At 42.0% G+C, this 21879-nt stretch overlaps 4 non-coding genes and 1 pseudogene across 4 annotated transcripts; 3 read left to right on the top strand and 2 right to left on the bottom strand.

Annotated features, from left to right (window-relative positions):
* The first annotated feature begins 372 nt into the window (after positions 1–372).
* On the top strand, positions 373–542 carry LOC148631700 (U1 spliceosomal RNA). Its single transcript, XR_015934592.1, has one exon. It is a non-coding gene; the product is annotated as a U1 spliceosomal RNA (small nuclear RNA).
* Positions 543–1178: 636 nt separating this feature from the next.
* Positions 1179–1297, bottom strand: LOC148631701 (5S ribosomal RNA; annotated as a pseudogene).
* A 1292-nt stretch (positions 1298–2589) lies between these two features.
* LOC148631702 (U4 spliceosomal RNA) lies at positions 2590–2731 on the top strand. The gene has a single exon (XR_015934621.1). It is a non-coding gene; the product is annotated as a U4 spliceosomal RNA (small nuclear RNA).
* Positions 2732–8163: 5432 nt separating this feature from the next.
* trnag-gcc (transfer RNA glycine (anticodon GCC)) lies at positions 8164–8234 on the bottom strand. The gene has a single exon. It is a non-coding gene; the product is annotated as a tRNA-Gly (tRNA).
* Positions 8235–13186: 4952 nt separating this feature from the next.
* Positions 13187–13258, top strand: trnag-ucc (transfer RNA glycine (anticodon UCC)). The gene has a single exon. It is a non-coding gene; the product is annotated as a tRNA-Gly (tRNA).
* Positions 13259–21879: the final 8621 nt, after the last annotated feature.

A 21879-nucleotide genomic window follows, 5' to 3' on the forward strand; every position in this document is an offset into this window, starting at 1 on the left:
GCCGTGGTGAACAGTGGGAAAGACGCCCTGTGGAGAGTGAGGAACATGGGGCTGTTCAAAGGCATCGAGGTCCCAGTCAAGGCAGCAGGTAGCCTGGCCCTGTTCATCACCCGAGAGAACTATTACCTCAGAGATCTGTGGAGAGAAGGGAGGGAGGAAGCAGAAAATCTGTGGGAAATAGAGAGCATAGGTCAACATCTCAAGAAACTGTGAAAAACATTATCATGTTTAAATAAAGAATGTGATTTGCACCAGAAAAAAAGAAAATTGTTGCTATGTAACTGTTACCGTGTCAAAATGTAATGAGATGTGATCATATATACTGTTTTAAGTATGTATATTAATGTAAAGCTTTCTGATTTGTGATTTCCTGTATTTTTTTGTGAAAAGAAAATAAAGTTCTTAAAAATCGAAATCGGTTCACCCAGGGCGAGGCTTGGCCATTGCACTCCGGCTGTGCTGACCCCTGCGAATTCCCCAAATGTGGGAATCTCGACTGCATAATTTCTGGTAGTGGGGGACTGCGTTCGCGCTCTCCCCTGATGTGCTTGGTCCAAAATCAGATACGGGAGGGTTAGGACACCACGAGCTGCGTGGCTGCGGAAGGATCCCGGTTCGACAGGAGTGGACGCCGCTGCTGGTTCTCGCTGGCTTTTAGTTAGGGGTCTGGAGAAGCATCTCAAGCTAGTTCCACTACTCCTTCCGGACGTTCATTCCCTTTTCAAAGTCAGTCGTTTTGCTGTAGTCTGCGTTCTTTAGGCTGATTATCGAGGTTAGCCTTTATTTGGTCATGGGGGGCCTCGGTACTGTATGCTGAGTCTAAAGACAGTTTCACCCGTTTTCTGATTGCTCGGTTCTGTACCAGTGCAGACATGTCAAACAGTGAATGGCTGTACCTCTATTGTATCCGTGCTCAATGAATGAAATCGGTAACAAATGAATATATGTCTAGTTATACGAAAAACGAGTGGTTTATCGACTCATCTTCATTTGCAGATTTAGAGGCAGCTTCGATATTCGTTTTACAGACGGGTTTTTTTTTTTGAATATGGGTCACACACATGCCACAGCAACAAAACATCTCTAGAGATGAGGCTATAGATCACCTTTCCATCCTGCAGGTTTTCCTCCCAAAGCCTACGGCACCAACGGCGACCCCTGCTGGCCGGGAGAGCAAAAGCTTACAGCACCTGGTATTCCCAGGCAGTCTCCCATCCAAGTACTAACCAGGCCCGACACTGCTTAGCTCCCGAGATCAGACAAGATCGGGCGTGTTCAGGGTGGTGTGGCCGTAAGCGAAATCCCTGGCGCCTGACTCGCTACTTGAAGCTGTGTGTGGCGGGGGTTCCGTGCCCCCCGAGCGGGACTGAAGGATCGTTCGTGTGCAACTCTTTGGAAAGGAGCTGCTTTCCAAATCGCATTGCGTGCCTGGATGTTGGCGAATGCGCTCCCTTGTGTTGGCTCGTCCCGCACTGGAGGAGGACAAACAATCTGCACGGAGGAGCACCAGGCAAGTCTTCAGTGCACAGCACTCTGGAAACATTTCGGGGCTTTCGCGTGTTTATTTCAGCACGTAAAGCGCACCGGTCCAACACGTCGGCCGGGCGCGCGGCGCCTCCGCCCTGTTGCTGCCCCTGCAGCTGCTTCACTTTTCCCTTTAGTTGCCATCGATTTTTTTGTAGTGCTATACATATACGATTGAGGTATCTTAGAGTTCTCTTTCGAAAACCCAGCACTCTCTTTTCTTTTCCCAGTGTTACTCATATCGGACTTTTTAAACCTAAAAAAAATCGTTTTTTTTTTCTTTCAATTATAACTGAAGTTTAAACAACTAGTGTTAAGTCCTTATTTTTCTGTAGTCAAAAAAAGCAAAAATTAACATTCAGGTCATGAAAAACTCAAAAAAACTCCCCAACCACTAAACTTTACCTCCCACCTGAGCGCCATCTTGAACGCCCCTACCACCAGAGAATGCTCACGATTTCGGAAGCTGTCTCCGGGACGTGCTGATTCCACACATCCTGAATAAATCATGATATTGTTAGTTGCTGTAGCTAGACGTTCAAATGAGTTTCATGGCCAGATGGACTGTTTCCTCCAGCGGTATAATATTGCAGTGAGACAGCACGATGCCTGCAAGACTATGTCACGCTAAACGCCACAGATTGTGTTTGTCCGTTCGTGTCAGTCGTCCCGCAGCCACGGGAAGTGGGACACAAACATGCTGCAATGCTTTCAAGACGTTAGGATTTGTTTGTGCAACATCCAAGAAGAGTACTTGTGGCTTGAATGTGAACTGTACGTGCCCGCCCCCTTTCCTCTGTAGTGCATGAGTTCCTCCCGGCATGCCCTTCGTCATTGTTCTGTCATCTTGTATTTAAAGGGTTGTATTTCTGCTGCTGAAAATAAGCAACGGTTTTCTCACAACGCCCTTTGTTCCCAACGGAGCCCTTGTTTGTCATGAAATTCTTCAAAACCTCAAGCTAGAAGAAGAAGAAGACGACAAATATGAAGCGTTATAGCAACGACATGCCATGAGACGATCGATAACGATTTCCATAGGATCCCCGCGGTTGCCTGGCAACCGTCAGCTTTGCGCAGTGGCAGTATCGTAGCCTGTGAGGTTTAGCCGAGGCGCGATTATTGCTAGTTGGAAACTTTTCCCAATACCCCGCTTCCGCCGGTTTGCAATACAATCGGCGAAAGCAATTTTTGACAGTCTCGTCAGAGACTGAGCAAGGTGTTTAAAGACAGATTTGGTCACGGTGATATCATGGTAGAAAGAAACGAGCTTGTTACGTGTCAACAGAAACGCTCTTTAGCTCTTTCAGCTTTATGCAGAGAACAGCGTCTGTCGAGATTACTTTTGTGTCAGCGCGAAACGCCGTGTGCTGTCAGTATGATTTCATATTGCTCATAGCGGCGCCTGGCTTTTGTCTGTCAAACGTTAGGTTGCGCTTCTTCATGCTGCATCGTCGGCATGAGTGGAGCATTTTAAACGTCTGTACTTACTGCGCCCCATAAGAAATCGTTTGTCCCCATTCAAAAGAGATTGTGCGATGTCCTGCAGCGTTCGCAAAGCAAACCTTTGACAGTTTGAAAAGAGGAATTTATTCTGCTTCCTGTGCGTGCAGTAGTTACAAAGTTGAACGTCTTTACACGATCTGCTGCAGTTTTCAGTGGGTGGGCTTTGTCAAATGGCTTGGAAAAACGCACTGTGTTTCGGCTCGGGAAACATCATGAGCAGTGTCCTGCATGTTTTCTGTGTATAGCTGTCTTTTAACGCATACAGAATTCATTCGAAATCATTGATTTCTCCAATTAACAAGGGTCCCTTTTTGAACCTGCCAGAAGCATTCTTTCAATGTAACAGATTTACTCTGGGGAAGGGCAGCATGACATTGAGAGTAGCTCAAGCTTTCAGCACCTTTATCTGACTGCATGTATGCAGACACTGCTCAGAATCCCCTGTAAGATTCTCCTTCAATTCCGTTTTGCAGTGCTTTAGCTCTTTCAAAAGGCTTCGCTTTGCTAGTCACAATCCAAGGCTCATGACAGCATTTGAAAACATTCGCAACTGCGTTGGCCGGGAATCGAACCTGGGTTAACTGCTTTGAAGGCAGCTATGCGCAACACTGGCTCGCTCCAGAATAAGTCTCGCGTCGAGGGCATATTTTTTTCCATTTTACCGTGAGTCGGGCTCAGCTGCACAGAGGAGAGAGCAGAGCAATGAGGTCACGGGGACAGGGGAGTCACACGCTGGCGGTTTGAATACGCGGAAGATCACTGAGGGATCCACAGTATATGGACCCTCCGTGCGCCATCAGTCCGCACTCCGGACTCTGAATCCTGCCATCCGAGTTAAGATCTCGGCGGAACCTGAGGCGCAGTTCCTTCTTAAAACGTAATCTGGTGAGCATTTCTAGAATCGTACTTGTATATATGCAGCCTTTAATGTGTTGCTAGGTTAAAATTGATGACTTCTTGTATTTCAGTAGGCAACTGCCCTCTTGATTTCGGATTTAATTTCTTTATTACAGGGGCGCTTTTATGAAGACAGAGTCATGTTCAGGTACTTTGCTTGATGGAGGAAGCTCATTTCGGACTCTGTGATCTGCTCACCTGGAAAGGTCTGCTATACTACTACAAGAGAGAAGTAGAGTCTGGAAGAAGGGACAATTTTATGATGCTTTGGAAGATAATGTTTTTTTTTCTTATACTGAAAATGAAAGGTAGTTGTTTCTATATGGACTCAGTCTTTGGAATTTGTATATTTATATATTTCAGTGAACCCTCAGCCATTCCTTCTGTATTGTAATTCAATTTCTCTTTTAAAATTCCTTCCCCACTTCTAGGACCTGCAGTTGCTGAACTCCACAATGGCTTCTATTGGAAAGTCTGTGACTGAGACCAAGTAAGTGTTCACTTTTTTATGAAACCATTATTTATTTAGGAGCAATGAGCAATTCTTATATAAATGCAATAAAATCATTATGCTCAAACTATGAGAGAGAAAATTAAGGATAATTTAAGAAATCAGTCTTAGCTTGTTTCTATACACAGATGGTATTATTTATTTTCAAAGGAAACCCGCGCGGATTCCCCTGGTGTGCAAGATGTACCTGAATACTCTTGATCAGCTTCCTGCTCACTTGAAGAGGGCGTGTATGAAGCACGCCACGGCAGAAAAGATCAGGATGGCCTCTCAACAGGCGAGGGAGGACATGATGAATCACCTGAAGAACGGGGTCATCGTGGATTACCACAGAATAGAGATCGTGTCTGGTGAGGCAAACAGGATAGTGGTTGTAAGACTGCTAGAGTCCTTGGGCCTTTTTGTACATGGGAAGCCTGAAGACACATTGGCAAGGTGAGATATTTTTAATCTGTAAGGTTTCTGTAGTTTCTTTTTGAAATCATTGTTACAACATATTATGTAAAAGCATGTTGAAAAGAATCTACCTGCATTCCAGCGGCCCTGAGCAAGAGGCCGCTGTCCAGGAGGAAGAGATGCCAGAGGCTGCTCTAGAAACTGAAACAGAAGCGGATAAGGAAGGGGAAGATGTGAGCTCTGAAGAACTCTATCAGCAGTAAGACTTTTTTATTTTTCAGATGTATCTATTTTTTACTAAAATTCTAATTTGTCTTATAGGTATAAAATGTTTAAACCGGTGTTTTATATCCTTACAGGCCCTGAGTAGTTAAAAAGTATCAGCAGGCCGGAAGAGAGTGGCCCAAGCTGGACTCTATAGAAAGCACTCCCTGGATGCTCCTCTCCTGATTGGATTCAAACAGTACCTTACCAAGGATCTGGGAGTGGCAAATTATTCTCAGGAGGTATTTATTTTTTAAAGGCATTTAAAATTAAGCAATGGTATCTTCATTGTAAATGTTTTTATTTCTTAGCTTAAAATTCACCCATGTGAAATGATGTCAGCCATAAACATCATGACTCTATATTTCCTACCTGAATCTATTCTACTTAAATTATTACATTATACACAATTTGAGTTCATTTTAAAAAGTAAAAGGTAATGAAAGGAATGCATTTTCATAAGAAAGATAATACCGATATGCATGTGATAATCTTCCTTATATCATGTAGTGCATCATTTGGACACTTTGTGGGCTTCAAATACAAAGAAAATCATGTTCTATGGTACAAGATAAATACAAAACTTAAGCTTCTTTATAAAGCATAAGCAATCATTTATTACATCGCTTCTTGAATTAAATCTTTTGACAAGAGGTAAGACTTCTGTTACATTTAAACCCATGTTTAGCTGTGTTTTTTAGATTTAACTGAACCAATTTCTGTGTGTGATAATGTCCTTGAATTCTGACAACATCACACTAAATTACATGATATAAAACAGCTAATGTTTCTAGAGATAAAGTTTCTGAGATGCTTCTAATTACTTTTTATTACCAGGGACAGTTTAATTCACCTTGTACAGTACTGTAAGACCAAGATACTTTTTTTAAAAGTTATTTAACATTTTATAGAACTTTGTCTACTATGGCAACATGATGTGCTTGGTGAAACTTGGAAAAATACTGCTTGGCCACTTATCTTAAGATAAAGATAGGATAAAGGTTTATCTTTTGCACCTACCTGACCCCCAGGGAAGGCCAATGCTTTCTAAGTTGATGGTTCCCTACAGTAGACTGTACTTTAATTTCAAAGGTAATGTATATTGACCCAAATCAGTTTTGGAATCCAATCTACTGACGAGATGGAGCACATCCTTTTTTCAGGATTTTAGCATCATACGTTTGGTATATTTAGTCCCTAATGCTGAAAGAAATGATCATAGAACATTTGGACACTTTGTGGGCTTGAAATACAAAGCAAATCATGTTCTATGGTACAAGATAAATACAAAACTTAAGCTTTTATTTTAATTAGATTTGTTTATAAAGCATAAGCAATCATTTATTACATTAATATATGTGAAAATAACATTTTAGCATCATACGTTTAGTATATTTAGTCCCTAATGCTGAAAGAAATGATCATAGAACATGACATCTAACCTTACCTGCGGTGTTTTTAATCCCTATTGCTCAATGCACGGTGAAAGCATTCCATACATGTGTCTGACAATGAGGAATGGGCCCCTGAGACAGTCATTTGCCTGTTTCACAAATGATCGTATTTTACTAGAGATTCTGTTTGGGATTCAGATGTGCATTCGGACAGCAATCCCTTTCAAGAAATGATACGTTCTGGATGAGGTCAAAGGTGCTGGAACACTGTATCTAGGATGTGTTTGCAGAGACTGTGTGTCTCCTGCTTCAACGCAGTGATAAACAGATGTGCTCCTTTAATTTATTGGTACATGCCCAGGGCAGTAAGCAGTCTGAGGATTTATTTCCAGATGGCATAGAGCAGTGAAGCAGTGAAGTAGTGCAAAACACTGGATCATTATATTATTAGAATCTATTCTACTTAAATTATTACATTATACTCAATTTGAGTTCATTTTAAAAAGTAAAAGGTAATGAAAGGAATGCATTTTCATAAGAAAGATAATACCGATATGCATGTGATAATCTTCCTTATATCATGTAGTGCGTCATTTGGACACTTTGTGGGCTTGAAATACAAAGAAAATCATGTTCTATGGTACAAGATAAATACAAAACTTAAGCTTTTATTTTAATTAGATTTGTTTATAAAGCATAAGCAATCATTTATTACATTAATATATGTGAAAATAACATTTTAGCATCATATGTTTAGTATATTTAGTCCCTAATGCCGAAAGAAATGATCATTTGTTTAACATGCACGGGTCTGTCTCAAAGGATGCAGTACTCCTGAAGGGTCTCAAACCCTACATTTCGGATGCCTAGCTGTATCCCTCACATGTGGCACCTCAGAATGACTTCTAACCTTACCTGTGGTGTATTCAGTCCCTATTGCTCAATGCACAGTGTACATACTGCATACATGTGTCTTGATAATGAGGAATGGGCCCCTGAAACAGTCATTTGCCTGTTTCACAAACAGGGACCTGGACCTAGACCTGGCCCGTACAGAGCTCAAACCCGCGACCTTGGCGTTATTAGCACCACGCTCTAACCAACTGAGCTAACCGGCCTCACGACAGTGCTCCTCTCTGTGCTGCAAAAAATCAAACTCAGGGAATTTCTTTTGTCCTCCTTTGAATAGAAAGCCGTGTAATTCAGTGTACGGGCTTTCTCGTGCAGTTTCATGGTTCTTGTAACCCAAATCCTACACTGCCTGAAGTGCCCCCCCATTTCACAGCATTTTTCAGCTGATTTAAAATGTACCTAAAGGAGAAGCATTATTGAAGACCATCAATTACCAAGAGCTTTTGTCAAAGGTTTTGGTGGTCATTTTGAATGACCACAGAGCGCTGTGACCTCGGTTTTACATCTCATCCAAAAGACAGCGCCCTTTTACAACACAGCATCTCCGTCACTATACTGGGGCATTGGGACCCGCACAGACCTCAGGGTGAGCGCCCCCCCGCCGGCACCATTAACACCACTTCCAGCTGGAAGCTTTGTTTTTCCCTGTAGCTCATCCTCATCCAGGTACTGACCTGGCTCACACCTGCTTAGCTTCAGTGGGTTTTCAGTTGTGAGTTGCAAGGGGATGCAAGTGATGGAGCCGCTCGCTGCAAAAGCCACTGCATTGGCCGGGAATCGAACCCGAGCCTCCCGCGTGGCAGGCGAGAATTCTACCACTGAACCACCAATGCTCAGTGCCCGGGCCTTCAAAAAAGACGCTTTTTTGGTGCTCTGTGCAAAACGCGTCGACATCTGCTTCCAGCTGCAAAATGCCATTTGCGGACGCTGAAGAACTTATTTCCAAGGCAGCGGGTACAAGCGATTGGGCGTTTTAAAACCACCAGGAACAGCAAAGAGGCGCGCTTCTTTGCTTGTGCCGAAACACACCGACTGAAGGCGGACAACGTAGTCGGTAGGATTGGAACCTGTGCGGGGAGACCCCAATGGATTTCTAGTCCATCGCCTTAACCACTCGGCCACGACTACAGCAAGCCCCACCGCCGCTGCGTTCTTGCTACAATCTTACCTGGATCGCGAGGCGCCGGCGGAAGCCTATTTCAAAGTCGTTCTCCGTTTCAAAAAAAACATTTCCAAAATACAAGCCTTGCAGACAGACACGCCTCAGAGGACTTAAGGGTAGCTTCATGTCGGAATGATAAAGTCTCCCCGTCCGGACATGAAAATGCCACTTTGTTACACACAAAAAAAGAATCAACAACAGAGAAATGCCCACAAGCATTTGAAAAGCCGCACCACGTCGCACTTGAAATAGCTCTTACATTAGTGGTAGACACAGGAATCGCCTTTTTATTTACGCTCTTACCAACGCGATGGAAAGCAAAACAAAGCAAAGCAGAGCAAAACAAAACGAACAAACGAAAACCCTCACGTCCCGCACTTGCATATAACGCTGTTACGTGCCCAAGCGGTATTGTACGTCATCCTAGCACTGCACCCCGGGTCGTACGGTATATGGGAACGAGCACACGCCACGAATCGTCTCGAATCACTCCCTACAGCTGTAAGGCGCCTTGAAGCGTGCACCCCCAACATTCTTCTTTGCGCATCTGTGAAAGGTAAACTCTTGAGCAAACTCTGAACCAGCTCTAAGGAAACTAATCCGATTAGACGTTACTTTGACTCATCCTTTAAGGGACCCTTGTTAATTGGAGAAATCAATGATTTCGAATGAATTCTGTATGCGTTAAAAGACAGCTATACACAGAAAACATGCAGGACACTGCTCATGATGTTTCCCGAGCCGAAACACAGTGCGTTTTTCCAAGCCATTTGACAAAGCCCGCCCACTGAAAACTGCAGCAGATCGTGTAAAGGCGTTCAACTTTGTAACTACTGCACGCTCAGGAAGCAGAATAAATTCCTCTTTTCAAACTGTCAAAGGTTTGCTGCAGGACATCGCACAATCTCTTTTGAACGGGGACAAACGATTTCTTATGGGGCGCAGTAAGTACAGACGTTTATAAAGCTCCACTCATGCCGACGATGCAGCATGAAGAAGCGCAACCTAACGTTTGACAGACAAAAGCCGGGCGCCGCTACGAGCAATACGAAATCAAACTGACAGCACACGGCGTTTCGCGCTGACTCAAAAGTGATCTCGACAGACGATGTTCTCTGCATAACGCTGAAAGAGCTAAAGAGCGTTTCTGTTGAGACGTAACACATTGGGCAAAAGACGTATAATATACGTCCATTAAACGCATATCTTAGACGTCTAAATGTGGTCTACAATTCGTCTAGAATGAAATTCTAATATACGTCTAAAGTTAAACGTCAATTATACGTCTATATTTAGACGTTCATTATACATAAATGGTTGGAGTTCTATTATACGGATAAATTTAGAGGACTATTATACATATATGGTTGGAGTTCCGGATAACTTAAGAGGTCTATTATACGTATATGGTTAGAGGTCTATTATACGGATAACATTAGAGGTCTATTATACGTATATGGGTAGAGGTCTATTATACATCAAAGATAGATTTTATAGGTGTAGAAACAAGTAAAACAAGCCAATGATTAGGTTTAGAAATGTATTCTGAAAATACACATTCACACCTGAAACATATGTATTTCAAATTATACATTGTATACAATCAATCAACAATCAACATATGGGCAATAATCATAAAAACACAACTAGTCTTAAACTTCAGCTACAAATTCTGGTAACATGGCAATATACAGTATAGTAATGACAAACACAAAACTAATTACATTAACACACTAACTCAAAACCACATTTTGATTCAAATATACATTTTAAAATGTACAACTTCTATATTTCCAAGAAAAAAATATTACATAAAATATAAAATATTACAATGGAAGTTAAGACAATTTTTGTCCACTATTTGCAAACCCTGCCTAATTGTCCTAACAGTTAGAACCAAAAACCTATTATTTTCAGAGTCCAGATCTCCTGGCCCCCTGCCTTGCATATGCATTCTTCAAGTAACACATTGCGTGCTCCTTTATTTCTTTTTCTGTTGATGTAGGGTGGGACTTCAGCACCGCAGCTAGGAGAAAATTATATAATATTACTTCCCAAATAAATGATGATTAATATCTTCTTTAGTATAATCTAAAAAATGAACGGTTTACTAAGCTCAAAGCTGAAATAAATGTATAAAATTTGGCTTGCATCATAGCAGTTGAGCAATAAAGTCTGTCCTAATTAAAGAGTACCCAAAGTTTGAAAGTACAACATAGAATAAGAATAAGAGAAACGGCAAAACGATTTTGTGTCATCTTCCCCATTCACACTATTTTATGTGCCATTTTTTTGCTTATTCACATACTATTTTAATCAAAATAATATTAAGAAAGATCTGTATGTATTCAGATAGTATTATTATTGTTCATACTTACTCGTCAAAAGAGGATTGCTGAGATATTTTCGGATATACTTCTACGTTTGAAAAACGTGTCCAAAATGGTGACCAACGAATACTAGCAATGCATTGTGGTATATAACCGGAAAATATGCTGGGTTCGATATTTTCTCAACGTATGCGTTTATTAATGTTGTCGATATTATGGTTGAAATTTAACATTGATAATACATCGCTGCTATGAGCTGATGTGCAATTTTAACGCATGCAATAAGTAAGGATCGGTCACTGTTGTATGGTATTATATATAATGACATTATGGAATAGGATGGGGACAGGCCTGGCATCACGGGGGGAGGGGGGAATGTCGCCCCTTCAGTTTTGGGCAAAAAGTTTTACCTAACTTAATTTGCACCCTAAAAAAATAGTTGTACTTTGTCAATGGTCAGACAACACTAAATGACACGAACAGTCACTGTCGTGCTGTCTCACTGCAATACTATACCGCTGGAGGAAACAGTCCATCTGGCCATGAAACTCATTTGAACGTCTAGCTACAGCAACTAACAATATCATGATTTATTCAGGATGTGTGGAATCAGCACGTCCCGGAGACAGCTTCCGAAATCGTGAGCATTCTCTGGTGGTAGGGGCGTTCAAGATGGCGCTCAGGTGGGAGGTAAAGTTTAGTGGTTGAGGATTTTTTTTGAGTTTTTCATGACCTGAATGTTAATTTTTGCTTTTTTTGACTACAGAAAAATAAGGACTTAACACTACTTGTTTAAACTTCAGTTATAATTGAAAGAAAAAAAAACGATTTTTTTTAGGTTTAAGAATTTCGATATGAGTAACACTGGGAAAAGAAAAGAGAGTGCTGGGTCTTCGAAGGAGAAGTCTAAGAAACCTCAATCGTATATGTATAGCACTACAAGAAAATTGATGGCAACTAAAGGGAAAAGTGAAGCAGCTGGAGGGGACGTGGAAAGAGTGCTGGAGATGCGCTCGTACGCGAGCGTTCGCAGCCCAAGTGAGACTCAGCTGCCAGAGGAAGAGCCGGAGTCCCTGCCCAGCACACCTGTGAAAACCCCGGCAGCCAAGAGAGGAAGGGGCGACCTGACGCTGGAGGAGCTCCAGACCAACATCTTCAACATGATGGCACAGAGCATGGGTGAGCTGAAGGAAATGATTTGATCTAATACAGTCGCAATCGAAAGTCTTAAAAAGTCCATGGACTGTGTGTTTAAAGAGGTTGAAGACTTAAAGAGTGAAGTAAAAGTTCTTAAACAAGTAAATACCAAACAAGAAAAGCATATTAAAGAACTTGAATTGAAAGTGAACGATGTAGATAGATACCGTCAATGATGGAATTTAAAATTATTTGGAGTTAAAGAGGAACGTGATAAGGACCTTGTTGCAACAGTGAAGGGTATCTGTAAAAGGACCCTGCCGGACCAGGAGGACGTAATATCGGCCATTGACTTTGTTCACAGGCTCGGGAGAGCGAACATGTCTGGGCAAGTGCGCCCCAGATCGATTATAATACAGTTCACCAAGAGGACGGCGAGGGACATGCTGTGGCGAGCGGCGAGGGGGAATGAGTATTTGAATGGGAACAAACTGAGGTTTGCAGAGGACCTGTCTGCCGCGGACAGGAGCACCAGGAACCAGCTGTGGCCCCAGGTTGAAGCTGCCAGAAGAGAGGGGAGGAGAGCCTACTTTGTGGGAGCGAGGGCCTTTGTGGACGGGAAGGAGATTTGCTCCCAGTGACTGCTCAGTTAATGATTATGTTTGGTTATATTTGTTATACCAGTATATACTAGTGTTTCTTTAGTGTTAGTTTGGAATGGTGTAGTTAAGTGTTAAGGACTGTTATAGTTCTGGTTCTTTGAAAAACTCAATAGTTTAGACAGTCTTAGAGTTAGTTATTTGCTTTTGTGTATGTCTTTTTCATGAATGCCAGAGGTACTCGAAATGTTGTTAAAAGAAAAACTGTGTGCTGAGTTTTATTTTTTACAGGAAACGCATGCATGTTGAAACTAAAGTTTATAAATAATTGAGAAATATTAAAGCAAGGAAAATATGATATGTGTAAAATATACAATTTGATCACATAATTACTTAATTACTTCTGGTAGTTAAATGCTTTTTTCTGCTGCGTTTTTTTTCTCTTGTACATGACTCTGATCCTCTTGTTGTATTTGTATTTGTAAATTCTATGTTTAATAAAAAAAAAATTAAAAAAAGCATTCTCTGGTGGTGTCCTGCAGGCTTCCTGTGGGTGTGCGTTGGTGGTATAGTGGTGAGCATAGCTGCCTTCCAAGCAGTTGACCAGGGTTTGATTCCTGGCCAACGCAGTGGCGAATGTTTTCAAATGCTGTCATGAGCCTTGGATTGTGACTAGCAAAGCGAAGCCTTTTGAAAGAGCTAAAGCACTGAAAAACGGAATTGAGGGAGAATCTTACAGGGGATTCTGAGCGGTGTCTGCATACACGCAGTCCGATACGGGTGCTGAAAGCTTGAGCTACTCTCAATGTCATGCTGGCTTTCCCCGGAGTAAATCTGTTACATTGAAAGAATGCTTCTCGCAGGTTCAAAAAGGGACCCTTGTTAATTGGAGAAATCAATGATTTCGAATGAATTCTGTATGCGTTAAAAGACAGCTATAAACAGAAAACATGCAGGACACTGCTCATGATGTTTCCCGAGCCGAAACACAGTGCGTTTTTTCAAGCCATCTGACAAAGCCCGCCCACTGAAAACTGCAGCAGATCATGTAAAGACGTTCAACTTTGTAACTACTGCACGCACAGGAAGCAGAATAAATTCCTCTTTTCAAACTGTCAAAGGTTTGCTTTACGAACGCCGCAGGACATCGCACAATCTCTTTTGAACAGGGACAAACGATTTCTTATGGGGCGCAGTAAGTACTGTTACTGTCACTGCTCGATACCGACGTTGGCCTACTATACCATGTTCAGCCACCGCTAGAAAATGTACGGCTCTAGCACCGGAGCAAACAACAGGAGGGCCGATGTCGAACAGGCACACGTGTCAGACATGGAGAGCGATGAGAATGGGATTTGAACTCATGCCTGCAGAGCACAATGGATTAGCAGTCCATCACCTTAACCACTCAGCCACCTTGTCGATGAAATTGGGCTGTCCGGACATGGGTTGGCGCGCTCTAGATGATCTTTTTCTTTTTTCCCCCACGTACTCGAGGGTCATTTTCCTGTTCCACATGTGATTTCAACATTTTCCTTGGGAGATGTCAAGCCAGCAAGCCACTGCTGTGGTTCAGTGGCCAGTGTGGAGTTCAGTGGCCCTGTTGTACACAGAAAGCACATTGAGCTCCTTGGACATGAAAAGTTCCAGATAAAAGCCATTTGTCATCCTTTCTCTTGGTGTCGATGTTGCTATTGTATGTAAAGGTGGCAACTTGCTCAGCGAGCAGGCGGAGCACACACCGAATGCAGATGTGTCTGAGTGGTGTGTCCAAGTGGCTGCAAAAGGACAACACTCCTGGGGCGCCGTGGCTTAGTTGGTTAAAGCGCCTGTCTAGTAAACAGGAGATCCCCGCCTACGGCTAGACTTAATTAAATGCAAGTATTCATTTCCTGTCTTTAACGCGACTTGTTTTTCTTAAAATGGATGCAACTTGCAAAACATGAAATACAAGCCTTGCTAATCAGCGCTAGCGGCTGGCAAAAAAAAGGAGTCAGCTATTTTTTTTTCTTTAACCTTAACCCTGCTAACGGAGAAGAGTTAAACGACCGAGTCTATGCAGTTTAAATGGTGCGCAAGTCAGGTTCTTAGCTGAAAGGGTGGTAAATCACGGTCACCCCAGTCCTTAATCTTTTAAAGAGGATACAAAATTGAACCTAGTCGCCACATCACATACATCCTGTTAAATGATAAAAAGGTAACATCTATCCTCGCTCCAGAGTAAATCTCACGTTGAGGGCATCTTTTTTTTCACTTTACCGTGAGTCGGGCTCGGCTGCACAGAGGAGAGAGCAGAGCAATGAGGTCACAGGGACAGGGGAGTCACACGCTGGCGGTTTGAATACGCGGAAGATCACTGAGGGATCCACAGTATGTGGACCCTCCATTCGCCATCAGTCCACACTCCGGACTCTGAATCCTGCCATCCGAGTTAAGATCTCGGCGGAACCTGAGGCGCAGTTCCTTCTTAAAACGTAATCTGGTGAGCATTTCTAGAATCGCACTTGTATAGATGCAGCCTTTAATGTGTTGCTAGGTTAAAATTGATGACTTCTTGTATTTCAGTAGGCAACTGCCCTCTTGATTTTGGATTTAATTTCTTTATTACAGGGGCGCTTTTATGAAGACAGAGTCATGTTCAGGTACTTTGCTTGATGGAGGAAGCTCATTTCGGACTCTGTGATCTGCTCACCTGGAAAGGTCTGCTGTACTACTACAAGAGAGAAGTAGGGTCTGGAAGAAGGGACAATTTTATGATGCTTTGGAAGATAGTTTTTTTTTTCTTATACTGAAAATGAAAAGTAGTTGTTTCTATATGGACTCAGTCTTTGGAATTTGTATATTTATACATTTCAGTGAACCCTCAGCCATTCCTTCTGTATTGTAATTCAATTTCTCTTTTAAAATTCCTTCCCCACTTCTAGGACCTGCAGTTGCTGAACTCCACAATGGCTTCTATTGGAAAGTCTGTGACTGAGACCATTATTTATTTAGGAGCAATGAGCAATTCTTATATAAATGCAATAAAATCATTATGCTCAAACTATGAGAGAGAATTTTAAGGATAATTTAAGAAATCAGTCTTAGCTTGTTTCTATACACAGATGGTATTATTTATTTTCAAAGGAAACCCGCGAGGATTCCCCTGGTGTGCAAGATGTGCCTGAATACTTTTGATCAGCTTCCTGCTCACTTCAAGAGGGCGTGTATGAAGCACGCCACGGCAGAAGAGATCAGGTGGCCTCTCAACAGGCGAGGGAGGACATGATGAATCACCTGAAGAACGGGGTCATCGTGGATTACCACAGAATAGAGATCAAAGGACACTTTGTGGGCTTGAAATACAAAGAAAATCATGTTCTATGGGACAAGATAAATACAAAACTTAAGCTTTTATTTTAATTAGATTTATTTATAAAGCATAAGCAATCATTTATTACATTAATATATGTGAAAATAACATTTTAGTATCATACGTTTAGTATATTTAGTCCCTAATGCTGAAAGAAATGATCATAGAACATGACATCTAACCTTACCTGTTTTTAATCCCTATTGCTCAATGCACGGTGAAAGCATTGCATACATATGTCTGACAATGAGGAATGGGCCCCTGAGACAGTCATTTGCCTGTTTCACAAATGATCGTATTTTACTAGAGATTCTGTTTGGGATTCAGATGTGCATTCGGACAGCAATCCCTTTCAAGAAATGATACGTTCTGGATGAGGTCAAAGGTGCTGGAACACTGTATTTAGGATGTGTTTGCAGAGACTGTGTGTCTCCTGCTTCAACGCAGTGAGAAATAGATGTGCTCCTGTAATTCATTGGTACATGCCCAGGGAAGTAAGCAGTCTGAGGATTTATTTCCAGACGGCATAGAGCAGTGAAGCAGTGAAGTAGTGCAACACACTGGATCATTATATTATTAGAATCTATTCTACTTAAATTATTACATTATACACAATTTGAGTTCATTTTAAAAAGTAAAAGGTAATGAAAGGAATGCATTTTCGTAAGAAAGATAATACCGATATGCATGTGATAATCTTCCTTATATCATGTAGTGCGTCATTTGGACACTTTGTGGGATTGAAATACAAAGAAAATCATGTTCTATGGTACAAGATAAATACAAAACTTAAGCTTTTATTTTAATTAGATTTGTTTATAAAGCATAAGCAATCATTTATTATATTAATATATGTGTGTAGCGGCGAGGCTTATTAATAAGGCAGAATTAAGTGTTCTGAGCCTTCCCAAATGAGGCCCCATTTCTCTGTTCATCTCTGTGGTGCAGCCACAGAGAGACTATTCATGCAGGGTGATTTAAGGTCCTAGGACAGCTCCCAAAGGGGGATGCACTTAGCTAAGCCTGGCTATCATGATCAATGGTCATCCATTGGCGCCTATCTGTCTAGGGAGTGCCAGTTGGACATCTGGACTGCATTACTAAGTGTCAGGACTAAGTGACTCATATCTCACCTTGATCAATCAATCAGGGACTGGTAGGGCCGAGTAACCCACGTGGGACTCTGATGCCCATGGAACTTTCAGCCAATCAATGAGCTGAAGTTCCTCCAGGTAAAAACAGGCAACACAGAGAGCCTGTGAGATTCAGTAAGATTCAGAAGGGAGGATTCAGAGGATTCTGTGGACAATTCTAAAGGGAATTCAAAGGAGAATTCCAGGGCAGGGCGGCCCAGGAGCAGAAGGCTCCCAAGGGCAGGACATTCTCGCAGCGCGCCTCCTGACCATCCTGAGACTCAGCCCGGACAACCACGGAACGGCCAGTGTGTCCGAGTGCCAGAACTTTCCTTTGTTCTAAGAGTCTAGAGCGGAGGTTGCCAGAGAATAACCAGAGGATCCACCCGAGGTTAGCACCAGCAGCAGGCCTCGTGAACAGGTCGGAACTGTGGACAGCTGAATCACTATTCAGAACTAGCTCTTCATCAGAAACAAACCGGTCCTCTTCCTGACTTGCTGGGACCCACAGTCATCTTTTCTCCTGTGCACAAACTTTGCTAGTTAAAGCCCACAGTGAGCATCAGCAGCGCAGCGTCGCAAGCCGCACAGCACAGCCTGGCACGGAGCCAGAGAGCGCGGATTGGACAGCAACAGCCTGCAACTGTTTCTTTGTGCCCGCAGGAAGATCTGAATCCCCAAAGATTGGATGAGTATTCAACTTCAATGCATTACAGCTCGAGAATTCAATTGTTATCCCAACCAGTTGATATCAATTTAATTCCTAAGAGTTATGTACTTGTTTGAGTATCTAATGTAGAAGTTATAACCAAGTTCATTAACGAAACGGTCTTAATGAATGATATACTGAACGTATGTCCTCTTGATATGTGTAACACTTCGTAACTGACTGAATATATATCTTTTGTATTCTGATAACCCTCTCGATAAGATCTGTTAGGTTTACATGCATATTTTATGTATTAATAGATGTATCCTCGTGTATTAGTACCTGTGTGTGCGCGTTGTTTGAGTTATGTCACATGGTTGGATTCTAAAGCCATCAAAAGAATCAACTTTGTGATTTACTGCTACAATTAATAATTGTCTCAGTAAATGCCCAAACCCTACAGAACTGGTGCCTTCAGAGAGCCACTACATTTAATTTTGCTATGGCAACATTACATATTTGGCGTCCCTGAGCCGGTTTTCTTACATGTGAAAATAACATTTTAGCATCATATTATTACATACAGGTCTCTAGCTTCAACACAGTGATATATATATATACTCAGTGATTTATTGGTACATGACCAGGTCAATAATCAGAATGAGGATTTATTTCCAGACGGGCTACAGGTAGTGTTGTGCAATACTTCAACACACTGGATCGCAGATTTAGACCCCCTGCACTCTTACTCCTTAAAAACCAAAGAAATGAAGATATGTAGCAATCACATTGCAACAGGGCTGACAGTGACTTAATGCTTATACTAGTGGACTTCTGGTACCTTTAGGGTACGGTGTTCCCAGAAGGGCTCTCAAACCCCGCATTTCAGATGCCTAGCTGTTTCGCTGATGTGTTGCACCTCAGAATCACTTTTAAACCTTACCTCTGGTATCTTTAATCCCTATTGCTCAACGCATGGTGAAAGTATTGCATAAATGTGTCTGAAAATGAGCAATGGGCACCTGAGAGACTCATTTGCCTGTTTCACAAATGATCATATTTGACTAGAGATTCTGTTTGGGATTCAGTTGTGCATTCTGACAGCAATCGCTTTCAAAAAACGATACATTCTGGATGAGGTCAAGGTGCAGGAACACTGTATTTAGGATGTGTTTGCACTTATTCTGTGTCTCTAGCTTCAACACAGCGATATATGTATATGCTCACTGATTTTTTGGTACATGCCCAGGGCAATAATCATTATGAGGATTTATTTCCTGATGTGCTAGGGGTAGTGTTGTGAAATACTTCAACACACTGGATCGCAGGTTTAAACCGCCTGCACTCTTACTCCTTAAAAACCAACAAATGCAGATATGTAGCAATCATATTGTAGCTGACACTCATTTGCCTGTTTCACAAATGATCATATTTTACTAGAGATTCTGTTTGGGATCCGGATGTGCATTCTGACAGCAATCTCCTTATCGCGGCTTTGCCCTTCTTGCCTCTTTGGACAATATCTCCATCTTGTGGTCGTTATTGGTAATGTCTAGACAACATCTCCATCTTGTGGTCGTTGTTGGTAATGTCTTCTTATGCCCTTTTTTATTTTAATTCTCTATAAGTTGATTCTAGAATCTCTACAATGGAGATGAAAACATCAGTTTTATAGCAGACAATATGACATTATTTATAGTCCAATTAGAAACTTATTACCCTGTTTTTAACATAATAACAAATTAAAATTGATTAAAACTAAGTTTGGAACACCAGGGAACATAACAAATGATTTTTAGGAAAACCATGAGGTTCTCTGTGTCCAATGCCTGCAAGGGGAGAAAGCTAGAATCCTTTGATTTTTTCAAAATTTGAAAATAAACATCATATAACAACAGCTTTCATTCCTAGGAGTGAAAAATAACAATTTTTGAAGACATAGTAGTTTCTAAAACACTACAATAAAGTTAAAAACATCAGTTTTATATTACATTATTTTTAGTGAAATTAGTCATTTTTTGCACTATTTTTAATAAAATATCTAATTAAAAGTGATTAAAATTAAGTTTGGAACAACAAGAAACACAAAAAAAAAAGATTTTTAGGAAAACCATGAGGTCCTCTGTGCCCGATGCCTGCAAGGGGAGAAAGCTAGAATCCTAAAAAAAAGTTATCAATTCTAGAGCCTAAGAGGAAAACAAGACAAATGTATATCTCCAAATAATTTTATGTGCTTCAGAAGAGCCCAGGAAAGTTTTTTGCATACATGAAACCACGCCCGTTTGCACATAAGCAGACATGGTTGCACACACGACTGCATGAAAGCACACGTGCATGCGAAGTCATCCTGTTGAGCATTTGAAAAGCCGCACCACGCCGCACTTGAAATAGCTCTTACATTAGTGGTAGACGCAGGAATCGCCTTTTTATTTACGCTCTTACCAACGCGATGGAAAGCAAAACAAAGCAAAGCAGAGCAAAACAAAACGAACAAACGAAAACCCTCACGTCCCGCACTTGCATATAACGCCGTTACTTGCCCAAGCGGTATTGTACGTCATCCTAGCACTGCACCCCGGGGCGTAAGGTATATGGGAACGAGCACACGCCACGAATCGTCTCGAATCACTCCCTACAGCTGTAAGGCGCCTTGAAGCGTGCACCCCCAACATTCTTCTTTGCGCATCTGTGAAAGGTAAACTCTTAAGCAAACTCTGAACCAGCTCTAAGGAAACTAATCTGATTAGACGTTACTTTGACTCATCTTTTTACTCTCAGTGCTGGATTGCTCAAACTCCAGCTAGGGTTAGGTTTAACATTCCCACGCTACTTAGACACTTTGTTTACGCTCAGTGCTGGATTTTGGGAACTTCAGGACGAGTGGGAATTTTCTCCTATCTGTCAATTCTGTTTTGTTTTGGAGACTCTTGGCTGCCTATATTGTACAGTGCAGCGTGAAGGAAACATTTTCCAAAACTGTGTCAGCTCAAAAGTTGTAAGAAAACCTCTCCAGCTGCTTTACCTCTCTTCATTTTTGTCATTTAATGTGACAATCGATGTATAACTGGAGCCTCACATATGCAAATGGTGAGGCTCCAGTTCGACACCACTTTACAGTATATGACAAAAGCATGGCAGACTGTGCCGGACCAGCTGGTAACTTCCGCTTATTTTGACCATATTAAACATTGGAAATCTTCCCACTTGCATTTGTGACACTTGATTTTGGCTCCACCTAAGACACTCTTAAATCTTCAAACACTTTTCTCTTCTCCCGCAACACTCTTGTCTGTCGGCACTGTGTGGCAGCGTTGCAGGACAACCCATCTCACCACGGAAAGGAACCTAACAGCTTTGGTAAGAGAGGAGAAAAGGACATGGCCCGTACGGGGCTCGAACCCGCGACCTTGGTGCTATTAGCACCACGCTCTAACCAACTGAGCTAACCGGCCTCATGACAGTGCCCCTCTCTGTGCTGCAAAAAATCGAACTCAGGGAATTTCTTTTGTCCTCCTTTGAATAGAAAGCCGTGTAATTCAGTGTACGGGCTTTCTCATGCAGTTTCATGGTTTCACAGCATTATTCAGCTGATTTTAAATGTACCTAAAGGAGAAACATTATTGAAGACCATCAATTACCAAGAGCTTTTGTCAAAGGTTTTGGTGGTCATTTTTAATGACCACAGAGCACTATGACCTCGGTTTTACATCTCATCCAAAAGACAGCGCCCTTTTACAACACAGCTTCTCCGTCACTATATTGGGAGATTGGGACCCGCAGACCTCAGGGTGAGCGCCTCCCCGCTGGCCCCATTAACACCACTTCCAGCTGGAAGCTTTGTTTTTCCCTGTAGCTCACCCTCATCCAGGTACTGACCTGGCTCACACCTGCTTAGCTTCAGTGGGTTTTCAGTTGCGAGTTGCAAAAGTTGGGATGCAAGTGATGGAGCCGTTCGCTGCAAAAGCCACTGCATTGGCCAGGAATCGAAACCAAGCCTCCTGCGTGGCAGGCGAGAGTTCTAACAATGAACCACCAATGCTCAATGCCTGTACCTTCAAAAAAGACGCTTTTTTGGTGCTGTGTGCAAAAAGCGTCGACATCTACTTCCAGCTGCAA

This window comes from Lepisosteus platostomus, unplaced genomic scaffold, assembly GCF_059453375.1.
Source record: "Lepisosteus platostomus isolate fLepPlt1 unplaced genomic scaffold, fLepPlt1.hap1 Scaffold_74_H1, whole genome shotgun sequence".
Classification (NCBI taxonomy): Eukaryota; Metazoa; Chordata; class Actinopteri; order Semionotiformes; family Lepisosteidae; genus Lepisosteus; species Lepisosteus platostomus.